Source organism: Oryctolagus cuniculus, chromosome 7 (assembly GCF_051225735.1).
Source record: "Oryctolagus cuniculus isolate XC-2025 breed Fujian yellow rabbit chromosome 7, ASM5122573v1, whole genome shotgun sequence".
Classification (NCBI taxonomy): Eukaryota; Metazoa; Chordata; class Mammalia; order Lagomorpha; family Leporidae; genus Oryctolagus; species Oryctolagus cuniculus.
In genome coordinates, this window is record NC_142873.1 from 30,728,832 (window position 1) to 30,750,382 (window position 21,551).

General features: G+C 41.8%; 1 pseudogene; it reads right to left on the reverse strand.

Moving 5' to 3' along the window:
- Positions 1–2,519: 2,519 nt before the first annotated feature.
- LOC127493767 (U2 spliceosomal RNA) lies at positions 2,520–2,661 on the reverse strand (annotated as a pseudogene).
- Between the last annotated feature and the right edge of the window lie 18,890 nt (positions 2,662–21,551).

Genomic DNA, 21,551 nt, shown 5'->3' on the forward strand with positions numbered 1-21,551 from the left:
TGTGGGCAGCCGAGTTGGGATTGGCGGAAGAGGACTATAAAGGAGGAGAGAGACAACATGCACCAGGAACATCTAGGGGGAACATCTATCTGAAGGAACACCTGTGCAGCCCCCGAGAGAGCCGGCCGGTGGTGTGCCGCTCCCCCGCGGAAGTGGGGAATGTGGCAGGGGGAACCGCCCTTCCACGGAGGTGGAAGGGTCGGCAGCCAACCCGGGAAGAACCAGCAGCAAACCCGGGGAGGGCCGAGCAGACAAAAGAACAGCGCAGGGTCCTGTGTCGTTCCTCCGTGAAGAGGGGGAGCGACATAATGGTGCCGTGACTCGGATATGAAGCCTAGGCAGGGTTTAGTGTCATTCCTCCACGAAGAGGGGGAGCGACAGTAAAGAGGGGTGAACCTTAAACAAAGGGAAAGCTGACCACTGAGATGGAAGAGAATGAGTTGCATCAGCCAGTGTTCTAGATGGAAAACGGTAACCACTGTAGACAGGGAGGTGGAAGGTGGTAAAGAGACATGTATGCACCCACAGGAAGGGCCAGAAGAGTACCATGTGGGCTGGAGATCCAAGAATGACCCCCGACCACCAGACTCTCCTGGGCATCTACAACTACAGGACCCTGGAAACACTGTTTTCAAAAGGCAGGTGTGATGCTGATTAGCACGCACACATCCCATGTCCAGGTACCTGAATTTGAGTACCAGATTCACTTCCTGTTCCATCTCTCTGTTAATTTGCAGCCTGGGAGACAGCAGGCTCAAATAATTGGGTCCCTATTTCCAAGTAGGAAACCTAGATTGAGTTTCCAGCTCCCAGCTTTAGTTAAATCTGAACCCTTGCAGTCAATTGAAGAGTTGACCAACAAATGAAACGAGATCTGTCTGCCTGCCCCATGTGTTTCTCTCTGCCTTTCAAATAAAAACTCCTTAAAAAGAGAGCTCATCCCTTCAACTACAACTTAGGATGCCAGGCCATGAAAGTGCAGAAGCTGCCTTTTCACACCCTCAAATCTGATAACCAGGTCTTGGAAACTCGGAGTCCCGCCACTGATTCATTCTCAAGTGTGTCTCCAAAGCAGATGAGCGTGAGAGAGATGCTGCAGAGAAACCCCAAAAGGCATTCTGAGGAAGGGAGAAGCGATCCACACAGATCAAGTAGGAGGGTTTTGCTGTGGCCCCCAGGAGAGTTGAGGACATCTTGGTGTTGGTAATAGTTATTCTTAAAGGCAGATGGCAAGTGCTAATGAGGTTTTGTAGACTGAAGCTGCAGGACCATTTCTATAATATAAGTTCAGAACTACTGCCCTTGACAACAGCCACTGTGGCTCAAAACTAATTGGCAGCCGAAGCATCTTCCACATAGGAACTCTAAAGGAGAACCTGGAAATGAGAGGTCACTGTGCATCCCTCCCACACCCAGTGAGTTGTAGACAATGGCAGGGCAGCTTTACAAAACTTTTAATGAGAACAGTGGAGTAGAGGGAGGATCCACAGATCCACACCCCGCGTTTGCCTCCTCCTCACTCCAGAAGCTTCTGTGCTCGTCTGCCTAAAGGTCTTTCCTTTCTACCCTATCACATCCCTTCCATACCTCTTGTTGCCCACCCCATCCCCTCTGTTTTTCTTCTTAGCAGCTACCCCTATCTGCTACTACAAGCTTATCTGGGAGTTTCTTTTCTATCAGCATCTCTCAAATGTAAGCTCCATGAGTGCAAACATTTTCTTTTTCACAGTGACTCCTACCACCTACAACAGGTGTGGAGAAGCAATGGATGTCGTGAGATAGCCCCTGTGGAAGAGAATGAAAGGCACCCACAGAAACAGAGCTCGTCTCCCATGCTCCACACAGTGGAGGCCCTCTGCCAGCCCCATCCCTCCTCCTTCAATACAATAAGCCATGCCCCCCTTGACAAGATGAGTGAAAGCACCTGCTGAGAGGTGAGGTCAGGTGCACAGCATTACAAAGCTAGGAAATACGGAAGGAAGTGTCAAACTCAGTCTGGCTGTGAAGTCCGTGATCTTTCCACTAAGCATTAGAAACTGTCAAGAGCTACCCAAATGTATGCATCATCTGTCATTGTTATTTCATGCTTAAATTCTACTGCAGCTCTTGGAAAAGATGGTTAAAACAATTAAGTAGGGCCTAATACAAGGATTTTCAAAATTGCTTCTCTAAAGATATTCTTAAGGAATTGATATGGGATAGGAGGCCATGCATAAGTAACCAGCTTAGAAATTAACTAAGGATTCCCGGATGCTTCTGTCGATGCAGAATGGCAGAGTGCTTTCTTTGGGAAAACAGTGCCAGGGAAAGTGCTAGTTAACATTTCTATAAGTGCCATGGAAGAAAGCGTACATGGCAAGTCACACAAAGTACTTCTCTTAGAGAAATGCCGAATCAGTGGGGAGTAATGGTAGAATGTCCCTTTCTGTCCATGTGAAGAAGCAGAAAAACAGTTGACAGAAACAAAATACAAACCCCAAGTACCAGTCACAACCTTAGCAACACACCAAGGGCCTAAGTATATGGATCCTGAACACCATACGCCCACTTTATTGAGGCAAAATACCACCAGAAGGCTGTGCGTTGTTGCAGAGCTTGGAATAAGTATCAGAGAATCATGAGATACTACACTTGATCTTAGCCAAAAGGCCAAGAAGCAATAACCATGAACTTTACAAAAACTCACAGGCAGGCATACCTGGGACTCACCCCTGTGAAAAACGAGCAAAGTCCAGAAAGCTGCGCTGTCAATGACAATAGGTGTAGAGATGTCAAAAAGGAAGGTCTGACAAGATAATAGCTCTTCAGAGCAGAAAATGGAAATCTGGAGAAAAGAGTATTTAAAACTCTGAAAGTCATGTATAAAGCATGATCTTCAAATTTGAAGAGAACGTTACATGGAGTTCCCTTCTGGTTTGCAAACTCTGTGGGTGCTGTACTACAGAGATCAATAACAATGTGAAAATTAAGCCTTTATGACTTCATTCATTGCACAGCTATTAACTGAGCACATCCCATGACCAGTGCACCATTCCTAGCACAAAGGTTATATTAGCAAACAAAGACACAAATCTTTGCCCTCCCAGAGCTTATATTCCAGTTGCAGGAAACAAGTTTTAGAAAATAAACATGATGTGTTCAAAACTTAGTGTGTTATAAGTTGATGTGATATGGGGTTGGGGGATAAAGCACAGGAGGAGAATTGGAGGTCCAAGGAAGTTGCAATTTTAAACATGGTGGACATGGGAGAGGTGATATTTGGGCAAACACTTGAAGGAGATGGGAGTAAACTATGGAGATGTGCACAGAACCACTTCAATATAAAAAGTCAATGTGAAAGCTTTGAGGGAGATGCAGAACCTGGACTGAGTTCCTAGCTCCTGGCCCCAGCCTCAGTTATTGTAGGCATTTAGGAAGTGAACCAGTGGATAGGTTGTGGGGAGCAACTGGGACTAGACTGTTACTCGAATTAAGACTTATTTTATGCATCTGCTCTCCCACAATATGGCGCTGGGAGAGGAGGAAACAGCTTCTACACAGCTGCCTCCAGTTCAACCAATAAACAGCAGGACCTGCTCCTGATTGGAGGAGAGCAGCATACTTGGCATGTGGGTATCAGAGCATGGATTGGTGGAAGAGGACTATAAAGGAGGAGAGAGACAACATGCACCAGGAACATCTGAAGGAACACCTGAGCAGCCCCCGAGAGAGCTGGCCGGTGGTGTGCCGCTCCCCTGCGGAAGTGGGGAAAGTGGCAGGGGGCCCACCCCTCCACGGAGGTGAAGGGTCGGTAGCCAACCCGGGAAGAACCAGCAGCAAACCCGGGGAGGGCCGAGCAGACGAAAGAACAGCGCAGGGTCCTGTGTCGTTCCTCCACGAAGACGGGGAGCGACATAGGTGATGTCTCTGTCTCTCTCTGTCTCTCTTTTGTCTCTGTCTCTCTGTCTCTGTCTCTCTATCTCTCTCTCTCTCTCTTTCTCCGCCTCAAATAAGCAAACACAATAATAATTTTTAGAACACTATCATAAAAATGAATACATAAAAATTAAATAGTTGATCTCACAGGACTAGAGAGTGGGATAATGGTTAACAGAAACTGGAGAAGGGGAAGAGGGCTGAAGAAAACCTGGGTACAGTGATGCAAAATTAAAGTTAGATATGATTAATAAGGTATAGAGTTTTATTGAACAGCTAGGGTGACTATAGTCAACAGTAATTTCTATTTTTAAATATCTAGGAAAGAAGACATAATCTTTCATTCAAAAGCAGCAATAAATATTTGAGGCAAGGATATTCTAATTAGCCTGATTTGATCATTACATAATGTATATACATGTATACATCACATTGGACCCCATAAATCTGTGCAATTATTATATGTCATTTAAAAATAAAGAAAAACTTAAAAAAGAATTGAGAGTGTAGGAAACCACCTGTGTAAATCAAATGTGATAATCACCATGTCTTTTAATTAAAGTAAGAACAAGATTAGAGCCAAAATATTGTTCTGCATTAAATAAGTAAATTGAAAACAAATAAACATACATGGAAACACATCACTTCAACAGGATGTAAAGGTATTGTGTATAGGATAAAAGTATAAAACTGTTAAGAAAGGCTAATTTGAAGTCATAACCAGCTTATGCATGGTGAGAAAATCAATGAAACCAACAAGTTGCTGAACCCATACCCATTGGCTCATTCTGGTTCTGTTGTCAGAGAGGACAATCCTGTTGTCTTCAAACAGAATAGCTCAAGTCCAAGAGAGCTGACCCAGTCAGCACACAAGTGTGCTGTATTTTGGGAACCTGAGTTTCTGCGTGTCAATAAGATGCCAACTCTAAGAACAAGCTAAGCATGAAACATTCTAGGAAAGTATCTTGAAGTACTGGAAGGCAGACCTGGTTTGGAAAAAGTTCTTACTCAAGTTTAATGGAGAAAAGAAAAGCATGTCTGGCTGTCTTTGGAAGTGATTGGGGCTCTGTGGGGACCCAGAGGATGGTGATCTGCATCCAGAAGCTCTATTTGCAGTTCCACGGACAAATCACCCAAATCTTGTTTAACAGATAGTTAACCCCAGACCTGCCAAGTGCAAGAGGAGGTGTAGCAAGGTCTTGGAACTGAACAGGGATAAATTCAAGCTAGTTATTTTCATATGTATGTGTGTGTTGTTGATGGCCGATGCTGTGGCTCACTTGGCTAATCCTCCGCCTGCGGCACCGGCACCCTAGGTTCTAGTCCCGTTTGGGGCGCCGGTTCTGTCTCGGTTGCTCCTCTTCCAGTCCAGCTCTCTGCTGTGGCCGGGGAAGGCAGTGGAGGATGACCCAGTTGTTTGGGCCCTGCACCTGCATGGGAGACCAGGAGGAAGCACCTGGCTCCTGGCTTCAGATCGGCGCAGCAAGCCGACCATAGTGGCCATTTAGGGGGTAAACCAATGGAAAAGGAAGACCTTTCTCTCTGTATCTCTCTCTCTCACTGTCTAACTCTGTCAAAAAAAAAAAAAAAGAAATTTTGTTGTTGTTGAGGTTTTTTTACATATATATTTTTTTAATTTAACAGTAAATAAAAATATTTATTTATGGGGTTACTGTGTGATGTTTCATTGCATATATAGATTGTGTAATGTCCAGTCAGGGCAAATATATTTATCCTCTCAAACATTTAACATTTCTTTGTGGTGAGAATGTTAATTATTTTATTTTTAAAAAAGATTTATTTATTTATTTATTTATTTGAAAGGCAGAGTTACAGAGAGGCAGAGGCAGAGAGATCTTCCATCCACTTCTTCCATGTCTCCCACACAGGTGCAGAGGCCCAAGCACTTCAGCCATCTTTTACTACTTTCCCAGGCGATAGCAGAAAGTTGGATTGGAAGTAGAGTAACTGGGACTCAAACCAGCACCCATATGGGATGCCTGCACTGCAGGCAGCAGCTTTACCTGCAACGCCGGCTCCAAGAATGTTAATTATTTTCAACACATTTACTGACCATATCCCCAGTTAGCTGTTGGGAATTCCATAAATAACAAGATAGATATGGCTCCACTCCTCACCTGACTTAGAACCTTTCTAGACATGAATACAATCAGATGCTTCAGTATGACAAAAAAAAAAAAAAAGTACTGTCATAAAGAGGAAAAATGGGGGCCAATAAAATCTGTATCAATACTTTTAATTCAAGAGATGAGAGGAAGAGATATAGACTGCAACAAGCAAAAAATGATCAACACAGGAAGAAAGAGAGCCGTGGAAGGAGGCAGCCATGGAGCATTTAAGAAGGCACTTATCCCAGTCTTGGGAAGTAGCAAGTTTCCAGGAGGAAGTTACAGCAAAGGTAAGATCTGAACAAACAATACAATGAGAACTTTGTTAGGGTAGTCATTGTTAGAGCTTACTAGTGATCAGCAATTATTGTCAAAGATTAGACAAAATTAGAAACTAAAAAGTAGCAGAAGGAGAATGTAAGAAATGAAATACAACCAATGTGATTTCTAGTCTTCTCAGAGATATCAACTTACCAGATAACACAGAAGCATAGCATTCACCAAGCTCCTCAAACACCATTTTTAGATTACATTTAGATCATGTCTGCAAGGCAGAATTTTAAGCAAGTTTGCACAGAAAAAGGAAAGCATATATCCATATATATAATGTATACTAGGCAATTTACAAGTAAGAGATAATAAATGTAGTAGAATACCATGCAAAGATGTGTTACACTGCAATCATTCTGAACTAAAGCAGATTTTAAGAAAGATAGCTATGTAATCTGACTGCCCCATGGAATGTTTTGCAATTTTGATGTTGATAAAATTTTATCTAGAAAGAAGTACTGCAACGCTCTCTATTTCTCTAATTTTCAAGGAAATGGTGTATTTTAATAGTAAGAGGCTAAGCCTGCATTTATTAGCAGCCAGTAGCATTTCCCCAAATATGTGTTTACTCTGAAATAATATACTTTCTGGATTATTTCTTATGCCAGACAGATTAATTGGAGCAACCCAGGCAGTGATTGTTTCCTGTATTACATCTCAAATTACTTCATTTCTGCTAATAATCAGATTTCTCCAATTATCCACATTATTGCTTCAGCATTCTACATATGTGACGTGGGAATGTTGTCAATTATTACTATCAGAAGATGGCAGAATAGGGAGAGAGCTTACTGTTCTAGTCTAGGGGAACATAGTTTTTAAAAAAAAAAGTGGAGAGTATGAAATCTCAGGGAAGAATTAAGGAGAGAACTGCAGAGGAAACCCCACACAAATTAGAGGGACACTGTGGATCTACATGAACGGTGTGGACACTCACAACTCAGGACCCCAGCAGCCGAGAACCTCAGCACCAGCTTTGGAGAGTGAGGTGAGACCAGACTGCAGCAGCCCAGCCACTGGTGATAAAGCTGTGGGAAGAGACTGGCATGAGTCCACCTTAGAGCACTGTGGGGGACAGTATATCAGCCAACCTAGAGGAAAAAGAGGTGCACATTTCTCTCTCCCCAAACACACAGCACCAGCATCCTGTAACTAGCTGAAAGAGGATGGATGCCATTTTGAACATACATAACAGCTGCGCCAGTTTGTGTCTGCCCATTCAGCAACCAGCTGAGACACCTGAGTCTGGCTGGAAGAATTGACAGGGGACTGGGTCCTCATGACTGTAGGAGCCTTGTGTGCTGGATCTGTGAAAACACTGTGGCTTGCCAGGGCTGTGGTTCAATTAACTAATCCTCTGCCTGCGGCACCGGCACCTTGGGGTTCTAGTCCCAGTTGGGGCGCCGGATTCTGTCCTGGTTGCTCCTCTTCCAGTCCAGCTCTCTGCTATGGCCAGGGAGTGCAGTGGAGGATGGCCCAAGTGCTTGGGCCCTGCACCTGCATGGGAGACCAGGAGGAAGCACCTGGCTCCTGGTTTTGGATCTGCGCAGCACGCCAGCTGTAGCAGCCATTGGAGGGAGAACCAACGGCAAAGGAAGACCTTTTTCTCTGTCTCTCCCTCTCACTGTCTAACTCTGCCTGTCAAAAAAAATTTTTTTTAATTAGAAAAAAAAGAAAACACTGTGGCTGTCTGGAAGAGCATGGGTTGTGGCATAGTCTCTGGAAAGTAACTGGGCAGCTCCACTTGCTCAGGGATCCCACATTGCCTGGTGAAGGTCATTGCTGTGGGATCCATGATCTCACTGAGGACTGCATAGATCCTTTGTGTGGCTCTTGTGGCAGCGTAGATGAATACTGTACCCACTAGGACTAGCGCCCGGGCATTGGTCTCCATGGAGGAGAGGAGGTGAGCATAAGACTATACCAACAGAGCTGATCAAACCCTCCCCTTTGGTTAAAATAAATAAATAAATAAAAATAAAACAGAGGATTTACTAAGTCCAATAAGAGTGCCACCTTGGATATTCCCCTCGCCCTGGAGCACTGAAAAGAGCTCCCTGGTCACAACCAGCACACACCTCTGGGTATTTACTGAAAGGGCAGATATTCAACTAAGCCACAGAGGCATACTCCAAAGTTAAAATCCATCAAATGGAAAAAAAAAAAAACAAACAAGTATCTCCACAAATGCCTAAAAATAAACACAGAAATTCAAGAAACAAGAATAAGGAAGACAACATTATACCCCTAAAGGAACACAGCAACACTTCAATACTAGAATATGAAGATGAAGATTTTTAAGAAATGTCAGAAACAGAATTCAAAAAATTTATTTTAGGGTTGCAGAGAAGTAATCAGAAGAAAATCCACAAATTAAAGAAATCATACATTAAATGAATAAAAATTTTTCCCATGAAGTTGAAATTCTAAAGAGAAATCAAAATGAAATATCGGAAATAAAGGATTCAATAAATCAAATTTTAAAAATGGTGTAAAGTCTTAGCAAGAGACTCAGTGAAGCAAAATAAAGAATATCCAAGTTGGAAGAAAAATCTCTGGAAATTTTATAGTCAGGCCAAAAAAAAAAAAAAAACCAGAAGAAGAAATTAGAAAACATAAAAAACAATGTTGGAGATTTATGGGATACTATCAAATGACCTAACATACAGGTCTTAGGAGTTCCTGAAGCGGTGGAAAGGGAGAAAGGATTAGAAGGTCTTTTTAGAAAAATAACCAAAAACTTCCCTAATTTGGAGAAAGGAACATCCAAGTACATAGAACTCCTAATAGACATGACCAGAAAAGATCTCCACACATCACATCATAGTCAAACTCTCCACAGTAAAACACAAAGAAAATATTCTAAAATGTATAAGACAGAAATGCCAGACTGTTTTCAGAGGATCTCCAACTAGATTCACAGCTGAAGTCTCATCAGAAACACTACAGGCTAAGAGAAAATGGTGAGATATATTCCAAGCCTTAAAAGAAAAAACTGTCAACCCAGAACACTGTACTCATTTATGAATGAAGATGAAATAAAACCTTTCATAACAAACAGAAATTGAAAGAATTTGTCACCATTCATCCAGCCTTACAAAAGATGCTTAAGGATGTGCTACACACAGAATCACAGAAACATGGTCATCATTATGAAAGAAGGTAAAGGCAGAAAATCTCCCAGTAAAGGTATGAAGGAAATCCAAAGTAAACAACAGGAATACTTATGGAAAAATGGCAGGACCAAGTCGTTACTTATCAATAGTCACCTTGAGTTTATGGCCTCAACTCTCCAGTTAAAAGATACAGACTGGATGAATGGATTAAAAAAAAAAAAAAAAACCCATCTATTTGCTGCCTACAAGAAACACATCTCACCAACAAAGATTCATGGAGACTGAAAGTGAAAGGATGGAAAATGATATTCCATACTAACAGAAACCAAAAAAGAGCTGATATAGCCATCCTAATATCAGACATAATAGACATTAACACAAAACTGTTAAAAGAGACAAAGAATGGCACTATATAATAATTAAGGGATCAATTTAACAGGAAGATGTCGCTATTATAACCATATATGCACCTAATTACAGGACACCCGGCTATTTAAAAGAAATGTTAAGGGATCTAAAGGGAGACACAGACTCAAATACGATAGTAATGGGGGACTTCAATACTCCACTTTCAGCAATGGACATATCAACCAGATAGAAAATCAGCAAGGAAACAACGGAGTTAATCTATACCATAGATCAAATGGACCTAACGGATATCTAGAGAATTTTTCATCCTACAACTCCAGAATATACATGCTTCTCTCCTGTACATGGAAGTTTCTTTAGGATTGACCACATACTAGGCAAGTCTCAACAAATTCAAAAAAACCAGACCACAATGGAATGAAGCTGGAAATCAACAATTCATGAATCTCTAGAACATATGTAAACACGTGGATACTGACCAACAAGCTCCTGAATGAACAGTGGATCGTAGAAGAAATCAAAAGAGACACCAAAAAATTTCTGGAAGTGAATGAAGACAACAATGCAATATATCAAAACTTATGGGATACAACAAAAGCAGTATTAAGAAGAAAGTTTATAGCAGTTAGTGCCTACATCAAGAAATTCGAAAGGCACCAAATAAATGAGCTATCAATATATCTCAAAGACCTAGAAAAACAACAGCAAACCAAACCCAAAATCAATAGAAGAAAAGAAATAATAAAATTAAAGAAGAAATAAACAAAATTGAAACCAATTGAAAACAATGCAAAAGATCAGTGAAACGAAAAGCTGTTTTTCTGAAAAGAGTCTATTGGAACTCATGTAAGAGTTTTGTAAGTGGCAGGTTATAAAATCTTGGGGCTGGCGCTGTGGTGCAGCGGGTTAAAGCCCTGGCCTGAAGCACCGGCATCCCATGTGGGCGCCAGTTCTAGTCTCAGCTGCTCCTCTTCTGATCCAGTTCTCTGCTATGGCCTGGGAAAGCAGTAGAAGATGGCCCAAGTCATTGGGCTCCTGCATCCACTTGGGAGACCTGGAGGAGCTCCCAGCTCCTGGCTTCGGATCAGCACAGCTCCAGCCATTGCAGCCATCTGGGGAATGAACCAACAAATGGAAAACCTCTCTCTCTGTCTCTACCTCTCTCTGTAACTCTGTATTTCAACTAAACAAAATTAATCTTTAAAAAATAAAGTAAAATAAAATAAATGCACAAATATCCGTAGCCTTTGTATACAAAGACTATGCTATGGTTGAGTAAGAACTTCTAAGATCAATCCTATTCATGATAGCTACAAAAAAAAATCAAATACCTTGTAATAAATTTAATGAAGGTTGTCAAAGATCTCTAAGATGAGAATTATAAAATATTAAAGAGATAGAAGAAGACAAAAAATGGAAAAATCTTCCATGTTCATGGATTGGAAGAATCAATATCATCAAAATGTCCATGCTAACAGAAGCAATTTACAGATTCAATGCAATACCAATCAAAATTCCAAGGATATTCTTCTCAAATCTAGAAAAAATGATGCTGAAATTCATATGGAAACACAGAATATCCCAAATAGCTAAAGCAATATTACACAACAAAAATAAAGCCAGAGACATCACAATACCAGATTTTAAGACATACTAGAGGGCAGTTATAATCAAAACAGCCCTGGTACAAAAACAGATGGATAGCCGGCGCCGCGGCTCACTAGGCTAATCCTCCGCCTAGCGGCGCCGGCACACCGGGTTCTAGTCCCGGTCGGGGCGCCGGATTCTGTCCCGGTTGTCCCTCTTCCAAGCCAGCCCTCTGCTGTGGCCAGGGAGTGCAGTGGAGGATGGCCCAGGTGCTTGGGCCCTGCACCCCATGGGAGACCAGGAAAAGCACCTGGCTCCTGGCTCCTGCCATCGGATCAGCGCGGTGCGCCGGCCGCATCGCGCCGGCCGCGGCGGCCATTGGAGGGTGAACCAACGGCAAAGGAAGACCTTTCTCTCTGTCTCTCTCTCTCACTGTCCACTCTGCCTGTCAAAAAAAAATAAAAAAATAAAAAATAAATAAAAAAAAAAAATAAAAAAAAAAAACAAAAACAGATGGATAGACCAATGGAACAGGATAGAAACACCAGAAACCACCTATGCATCTATAACCAACTTTTCTTTGACTAAGGAGCTAAAGTCAATCCAGGAAGCAAGGACAGTCTCTTCAAAAAATTGTGCTGGGAAAACTGGATTAGCACATGTGGCAGTATGAAGCAAGACCCCTACCTTACACCTCACACAAAAATCCACTCAAAATATATTAAACATCGAAATCTAGGACCAGATCCCATCAAATTACTAGAGAGCATTGGGGGAACCCTGCAAGACATGGGCATGGGCAAAGGTTTCTTGGAAAATATTCTAGAGGCACAGGCAATTAAATCCAAAATTGACAAACAAGATCACATCAAATTGAGAAGCTTCTGCACCACAAAAGAAGTAAAGTGAAGAGGCAACCAACAGAATAGGAGAAATGATTTGGAAACAACGCAACTGATAAAGGATTAATAACCAGAAAATATAAATAGATCAAGAAACTCCACAACAACAAAACAAGCAACTCAGTTAGGACATGGGCAAAGGACTTTGGCTGGTGCCGCAGCTCACTAGGCTAATCCTCCACCTGTGGTGCTGGTACTCCGGGTTCTAGTCCCAGTTGGGGCGTCAGATTCTGTCCCGGTTGCCCCTCTTCCAGGCCAGCTCTCTGCTGTGGCCCGGAAGTGCAGTGGAGGACGGCCCAAGTACTTGGGCCCTGCACCCGCATGGGAGACCAGGAGGAGACGCCTGGCTCCCGGCTTCGGATCAGCGCAGCGCCGGCTGTGGTGGCCATTAGGGGGTGAAGCAACGGAGGGAAGACCTTTCTCTCTGTCTCTCTCTCACTGTCTAACTCTGCCTGTCCAAAAAAAAAAAAAAAAAAAAAGAAGAAGAAGAAGAAGAAGAAGAAGAAGCAAGGAAGGAAGGAAGGAAGGAAGGAAGGAAGGGGCAAAGGACTTAAATAGGCATTTTTCAAAAAAGGAAATCCAAATGGCCAACATGAAAAAAATGCTCAGGATCACTAGCCATCAGGGAAATGCACATCAAAACCACAATGAGCTTTTACTTCATTCCCATTAGAATGACTTTCATACCGAAATCAACAAACAACAAATTCTGGCGAGGACACGGGGCGGGGCGGCGGGGGGGGGGGGGATATACCCTAACCCACTGTTGGAGGTATTATAGACTAGTACAGCCACTGTGTAAGACAGTAGGGCCATACCTCAGAAATCTGAATATAGACCTACCATATGACCCAGCCATCCCACTCCTGGAAATTTATGCAAGGGATATGAAATCAACATATGAAAGAGTTATCTGTTTATTGTAGCTCAATTCACAATAGCTAAGATATGGGATCAACACAAATGTCTGTCAACTGAAGATGGGACAAAGAAATTATGGGATATGTTCACCATGGAATACTGCACAGGGGTAAAAAATGAAATCTTGTCATTGCAACAAAATAGATGCAACTGGAAAATATTATACTTAGTGAAATAAGGCAGCACCAAAGGACAAATGTTCTCCTTGATCTGTGATAACTAATAGAGTACCTGAAAGATAATCTGAAGAAGTGAAATTGACACCTTGAGATGCAATGACTTTGAACAGCCACTTGTCTCCACTGTTGTGGAACAGTTTTTTGTTTGTTTGTTTTCATACTACTTACCGAAATCTTTGCTTTGCTGAACATATAGTTAGTCTTAAGTGTACAAAGTTAATTGAAAATGGAGCTTAGTAAAAATTAAGAATGGGAATAGGAGAGGGAGGAGGAAAAAGGGTGGGAGAGTAGGTAGGGCAGGAAGAATTTGTATTTATGAAATTCATGATGTTTGTATACCTTAAATAAAAGGTTTCTGGTTAAAAAAAAAGAATGAAAGAAAAGAAAAATCTACCAGGTAGTAGAAAAAAATATTACTATCAGGACCATTATTTCAACAATAGTTTGGAAGTACAGTATTACTTAGCTGGATTTTTTTAAGAATGTGATTTCTTAGTTTTTGGAGCTTTCTGGTTAACTAAGAGATCATCACAATATTTTTCAGAACTTCTTACATGGTGTGCTATAGAACACACATGTTCTGTGAGATGTAAATGAAAATCTGCCAGAAAGAAGGAAAAGCAATAGAAGAAGGAGAAGGAGAAAGAGAAGAACAAGGAGAAAGAAGATTGAGTCAAGGAATAATTTCTGTACTAAAATTAGAGAAGCATTTTTTTGTTTTATTTATTTGTTTATTTATTTGAAAGGCAGAGTTACAGAGAGGGAGAGGCAGAGACACAGAGAGAGGTCTTCCACCTGCTGGTTCACTCCACAGATGGCCGCGAAGGCCAGAGCTGTGCTGATCCAAAGCCAGGAGAGCCTTCTGGGTCTCCCAAGTGAGTACCAGGGCCCACGGAGCTGGGCCATCTTCTACTGCTTTCCCAGGCCATAGCAGAGAGCTGGATCAGAAGTGGAGCAACAGGACTAGAACCAGTGCCCATAAGGGATGCCAGCACTGTAGGTGGTGGCTTTACCCACTACACCACAGCATTGGTCCTGAGAAAAATGTTTTAACTACAGTAACTTCTTTATATGTTTTTAGTACATTAACGTGCATTTTAAATCTCCAAGCAAAAAATCATTCAACATTTGTGTATCAACCAACTTTCCATTATTACAATGAGATATCTAACAAGACAATCTACTTATGCAGGAGGGAAGTTTCTTTTGGTTCATCGTTTTGGAGATTCACAATCCAAGACTGGACAGCCCCATTGTGTTGGCCGCTGGTCTTGATTTTCTTGCTGGCAGTCCTAACGCAGTGCAGAGCATCATGTGTCAGGAGGGCCTCTGTGAGCTCATTTCCTTCTTTGTAGAACAGAGAGGTTTGTCACTGTCTCTCAGGGTCTTTTCAGCCTTAATGGTCTTTATCTGTGACTTCACAGCAGCTCGGGGCCACCACGCCTCATAATTCAGAATTACATGAGGCCTGTTGGAGTGGGTAATAATTAGGGTGAGGTTTGCACAGTTAAATAACTTGTTCTAGTAATGTTTCGTCAAAATGAATGTGTGAAATCCATTTGTTCTTTTTCCTTTTCTTCTCAGAAAACAAATGTGGAAGCATTCAGGGTTAACAAAGGTTATGCTTGTTACCAGTTTTTGTTTTGTTTTGACTATAAAATGTAATTCACTTTGATAATCAAAGTCTGGAGGTCTCATCATGATGATTTCCTATTTCCTTCCTAACAAGGGAGCCATGCAATCCATTGAGAAGCATTGCTGGTGTTTAGGAATCACCGCATTTTCTGCTAGATTTGGAAAAGGTTACACAGCCCTGAGACTTTTACCCTGAGAGAGGAGAGAACTGAAGCTCATTTCTAACACCTGGGCATTTTTGGCACTCTCCTGAGATTTATGTCTCGTCTCACTCAGAGTGCTAATGTGTGGCAGCTAGGGATGAGCAGGAATACAGAGTCTGTGATAAGGAAAAGGTGGGAATTCAAGGATTCTCTTCTGGCAAAGGAGAGCTGATCAACTACTCCGTAGCATTTCTATAAATATGAAATATTAAAAGTGTCTATGGGGGCGGTGAACCAATGGAAAAGGAAGACCTTTCCCTCTGTCTCTCTCTCTCTCACTGTCCACTCTGCCTGTCAAAAAAAAAAAAAAAAAGTCTTTCTCTAAGCCACTGAACTATTTCACAGATTTTGTCAATCTTGCTTATCATTATTATATCACTGATTGAGGATTTTTTTATTTTATTTTTTGAGAGAGAGACAGAGGTAAAAGTCTTCCTTTTCCGTTGGTTCACCCCCCAAATGGCCGCCACAGCCAGCGCACTGTGCCGATCCGAAGCCAGGAGCCAGGTGCTTCCTCCTGGTCTCCCATGCAGGTGCAGGGCCCAAGTACTTGGGCCATCCTCCACTGCACTCCCAGGCCACAGCAGAGAGCTGAACTGGAAGAGGAGCAACCAAGACAGAATCCGGCACCCCAACCGGGACTAGAACCCGGTGTGCCGGAGCCACAGGCGGAGGATTAGCCAAGTGAGCTGCGGCACTGGCCGAGGATTTTTTTTGTTTTTAAAACAACAGCATAAATTTCTGAGGATGAAAAAGTGCCCTCTGATTTAATTTCAGATTAAATTTCTTGTTTTAAAAAACTAATTTGCAAAGAAGTAAAGTGACAATATGAATATTTTGTATTTATTGCCTTCAATAGAACGTGTCCTCTTAAGGAACTTTGTAACGATCTTTCCCATTAATCATATCTCCCAAGGAAAGAAATGAGTTGAACATACCATTGCCTTAATTTCACAAAGAAAATAGGAAAAAAAGCTGCAGAACAAAGTGATTCTTTCAAGGTTACCCACGGTCCTACTGTGTTAGTGATTTGAAAAGAAAGAGAGACCTGGCTTCCAGCCAGCTTGGAGAGTCTGTTCTCTCCAATTCACAGTTTCACTGAAAGTACAAGACAGCAAGCAATTTAATATCTGGGGTCATCAGCACATCAATCATATGAAGGATGGAACAGCAGCATTAATATGCAAATAGCTAGAAATATAACGTATTTTCTTACAAAGCACAGTGTCTCCAATTCCTCAGAAAAATTTATGTCTCTATGAAGATAGAGTAAAATTGCAAAGTATAGCATGTTACCCAAAAAATTTGTTTTCATTACCATACCAGTATGAGGAAAGAAATGTAGCTACATTCTCTTGGAAATAAGCTTCCAGTTTGTGAACAGACCAAATATCCCCACAGGCACATCATACCAATACAATTCCTCTGAATACTACTTCTACAACATTACTTAAAGCTCCAAGGAAAGTGGCAAATCAGTGATTGGAATGTGATCCCACAATTCCTCAGTAACTAACCCTGCATTGTTTCTGTTTTTTTCCTATGCTGAAAGCATTAATATAATCATGCATTCTCTTTCTCCAGAAGCCAAAAGCTGGTGAGTAGAAATGGATACTGGGATGGACATTTAGTTAAAATCATGTACATCGAGTCCCTGCCCTCCATGCTGAGAGGCGTGCAGTCCCACTGTTCTGTGTAGACATTTGTGTCACTGTTCTGCACAGGAACAAAAGTTTTATCAGAAAGCATTCCCTTGAGTTCTCTGGAATAGATCAGCTCTTTGGTCTTATTACCCAAGTAAGGGAAGTAGGAAGAGAAAAATCAATAGCACCAACCTAGACAGGAACAGAGCTAAATAATCTTTTTATCATTTTTTCAAGATTTATTTATTTACTTATTTGAAATGCAGGTTTACAGAGACAGAGAAAGAAATCTTCCATCCACTGGTTCACTCCCTAAATGGTTGCAACAGCTAGTGCTGAGCCAGGCTGGAGTCAGGAGCATAGAACTCCACCCAGGTCTGGCACATGGGCCCAAGAACTTGGGCCATCTTCCACAACTTTCCCAGGTACATTATCAGGTAGTTTCTTGGAAATGAAGCAGCCAGGACTCGAACCAGCAGCCATATAGGATGCTAGAATTGCAGGCAGCAGCTTAATGTGCTGCACCATAATGCCAGTCCATTATTCTTAAGAACTCTAAAAAGAATTGCAACACTGTTCAGAGCTTTACCATTTTTTAAACATTTTCCACTCATTTTATCAATCAATCCTTACAGCAATCCTGTGAAATGAGTATTTTTCTAGCTTCCGATTATGGAAAATTTCAGGCACACAAAGAAATAGACAGCATAGTGTTATCCACCTCCTGAATCCCACATGACTGTGCATTTGTTGTTGTACATCTGTGTCTTGCTTTCAGTTGAACTATTTCAATTAAATTACTTAGCAACATGTCATTTACCCTTATTACATCTAACAAAATGAATAATAATTCTCCACTATCATCTCATATACAATTCACAATCAAATATCCCCCAACCGTAAGATGAATGATCCTTATTTTACAGATGTGACTTTTCTGATACAACAACATGAACCAACAGACTCAAAGAACACACAGATAATAAAAAAGGAAACAAAGAACTCCGAGTAGGAACTTCTGCTTGCTAGGTCCCAGTCCTTCTCACTCTGAGGCCGGGTTCCACAGAAACATCCTCCCAGAAGACAGAGAAGCACACAGACCTCGGCAACATGCGGGCAGGAGTATCTCCATAACATGTAAATTGAATGTGGTAGCTCTATCTCCAACAAATTCACATTATTTTTGTGGCCCTTCTCAACCCTTGGCCTACAGTGTTTATTTTGCCCTCCTTCTCCTCACCTGCCTTATTCCTAGCACCCACACACTAGTTCCACCCATTGATATGAAGGCTGCCTAAGTGTCCAGCCACATCTACCTAGCATTGGAGTCTCCCTGTCCCCAAATGCAGTGCTAACACCATCTCACAGACAGCAAATGCCCCAAGAAGGTCTGATGCACTCCTTTAGAGTGGCCGTTATACCACAACCCACTCTGAGTAAGCACCCCTGGAATAACGCAGAGATGATAGTTCTCTTTGTGGAATCTGAAGAAACTACCATGGTGTCATGATTCTTGCAGATTATGAATATTGGAAATATATTCCTGCATTGCTCAAAGGTATACATTCAGTGTGCACATCCCCTCCCCAGCCACCCTGGAAAAGAAATTATCTGACAGTCCTCTCCCCTCACCACAACTGTTACATATAGACTTGGACATACACTCAGCTTGCTCCTCAAGCTTTGCCACTTAGTCCAGAAATATTTGCATTTTCTTCTGAGTGCTTGGCATATTTTGACAATCTGCCTGCCAGTGACTACTGTAAATTTTCCAGATGCATGTGGGTATACTCCACATCCTGACATCAAAGGTATCACTTAGATCTATGCACTGGTTTAGCCCAGATGGATCCAACAAACACAAAAATTACATAAATCTAATGTTACCCAGGGTAAAAAAATGTAAAACATGTTAAGATAAAAACAAGTTCTGGTCATTATCAGGCAGCTCTAGAAATGTGAGATGACAAAGCAGTGTCATATTGTCTAGTCCTGGAGGAAAAATTTTAACCAGAACAGATCTAATTCTAGATTCAAGCTGCTGAGGCAGGAATCCAAGTTAGCACTGTCTAATTCCAAATAGGGCACTTTTCACAATAATCACTACAATCTTTAAGGAATATTCTCCTTAAAGATTCCATGCAGGAGAAATACTCCAGGAGTCTTCCCTAACGTTCCTGAAACCGCATCAGTTTCTTTTCTTTTCTTTTTTTTTTTTTTTTTTTTTTTTTTTGACAGGCAGAGTGGACAGTGAGAGAGAGAGACAGAGAGAAAGGTCTTCCTTTTGCCGTTGGTTCACCCTCCAATGGCCGCTGCGGCCGGCGCACCGTGCTGATCTGATGGCAGGAGCCAGGTACTTATCCTGGTCTCCCATGGGGTGCAGGGCCCAAGCACTTGGGCCATCCTCCACTGCACTCCCTGGCCACAGCAGAGAGCTGGCCTGGAAGAGGGGCAACTGGGACAGAATCCGGTGCCCCGACCAGGACTAGAACCCGGTGTGCCGGCGCCACAAGGCGGAGGATTAGCCTAGTGAGCCGCGGCAGCGCCGGCCCACATCACAGTTCCATCAGCTACAATTCTTCATGGCAAACTACAGAATCCATTCCATACAGTTTAAGGGGAAGAAAGTGAGGGAGGACTTATCAAAAAATATTTTTGCTCATAGAATCATTGAGCAGGCTAAAGCTTCCAGGAAAACTCCCTCCAAACAATACAGAACTGATGCATGGATAAGCCACTTCTAAATCCTTGGACTTTAACTCCGCTGTAACCACTACCACCACCAGTCCCAATTCCACTTTGATCTTGTGAATAGGGGGAAAGTTGGATGTCTTTGCAGCTGCCTGTGCCAGCAACTGGGAGTCTCAGACAGAGTCAAAGATAACAGAACTGTGGTAGGTTTAGATTATATACCTAATTCACACCTACAGTAGGTGGCTAAGTTGAATTCTTTTTTAAAAGATTTTTATTTTGTTGCAGAAGACGGGATTTCAACCTTTTTATGATTAAGTAGTATTCCATAGTGTATATATACCACATTTTATTTATTCAGTCTTCAGTTGATAGACATTGAGTTGCTACCATATTTAGCTATTGTGAGCTGAGCTGCTATAAACATGGGCATACAGAGCACTCTTTCATATTCTGATTTCATCTCATTCGGGTAAATTCCCAGGAGTGGGATAACTGGGTCATATGGTAGATCTATTTTCAGATTTCTGAGAAATCTCTATACTGTCTTCCATAATACTCAGTCCCAAAAAAGACAAATATAGTATGTTTTATATGTAGTAGTTAACATAGAATACAAAAAAAGCAAAGGAACTAAAGAGACATCTTGTGATTTGATTATTGTTTTTAGTCCTTGCTTATACTCCTGTGGAACTGCGGCCTTTATACTTTTTACTTGTTTAATATTATGGCTAGTGGTAAATTAAGCCTGTGATTATATAGTGGATTAAAATTATGTCTTTGCAAAAAGTGCAGAAAAATGGAAAGGAAGGAAGAAGAGGAATTGAAGGAGGGAGAAGGAAATATATGAATTCTATTTTATTTATATTAATAAAAGATAATTAAAAATAAAGAAGTTACATTGTGAAAAATTTTTTAATATTTTTATTTATTTATTTGAAAGTCAGAGCTAGAGAGAGACAGACAGACAGACAGAGACAGAGAAATCTTTCATCTGATAACTCATTCACCAGATGGCCGCAAGAATCAGGGCTAAGCCAGAGTGAAGCAGAGCCAGGAGCTTCATCTGGGTCTTCCAAGTGGGTGGCAGGGGCCCAGGCACTTGGGCCATCTTCTGCTGCCTTTTCCAGGCCACTAGCAGGGACCTGAATCAGAAGTGGAGCAGCTGGGACATGAACTGGCAGTCACATAGGATGCCAGCATTGCAGGTGGCAGCTTACCTATTACACCACAACACCAGCCCCCTTATGTTGAGATTTGAACTCAGTAGTCTGGCTCCAGAGTTCAAGATTTCTTAACTCATTTTGGTTTTGTTTGAAGTGTTACTTTCATATGCTTGCATCCTAACTGCAAGACTGTGGGATATTTGAGTGTTGTCTCACACACTGGTTCACTTATTCTAATCCAAAAATGTTATTCAAAAGATGAAGGGTAAGCATAAATATGACAAATGTCTACTACAGAATTCTAAAATAGGAAGGGACATTCTTTATATTTTCATACCCCATGAAAATTACTGCCACGGCCCTACTAGAAAGAAACCTATGAATGCAGGTACATGCCTATGACTATTTACTGTTCTTTTTACATGGTGTAGTCTCCCAAGATAGCTGCCACAATTGCTCTCAACTGATGAGGGCTCATTTCCCTAACCTCCCGAAATCTAGACTGATATTGTGGCCTTTATTGGATTTCTCTGTGACATTCATTGGAAGGCAGCCAAGTAAAAATATGCTTAGCCTTCTACTTTTGCAATGGAGGGGGACCATGTAAGAAACACCATTACCCTGAGCCCAGCATGCAGTGGAAAAGCCCCAGCTAGTCACATGGAAAGAACACAAAAAGAACCAAGCCACAGAATGAGAGAATTAAAGTCCTGGACATATGTTTCTCCATAGAGCCATCTGAGCCAGCCCCTAGCCATTCAGACA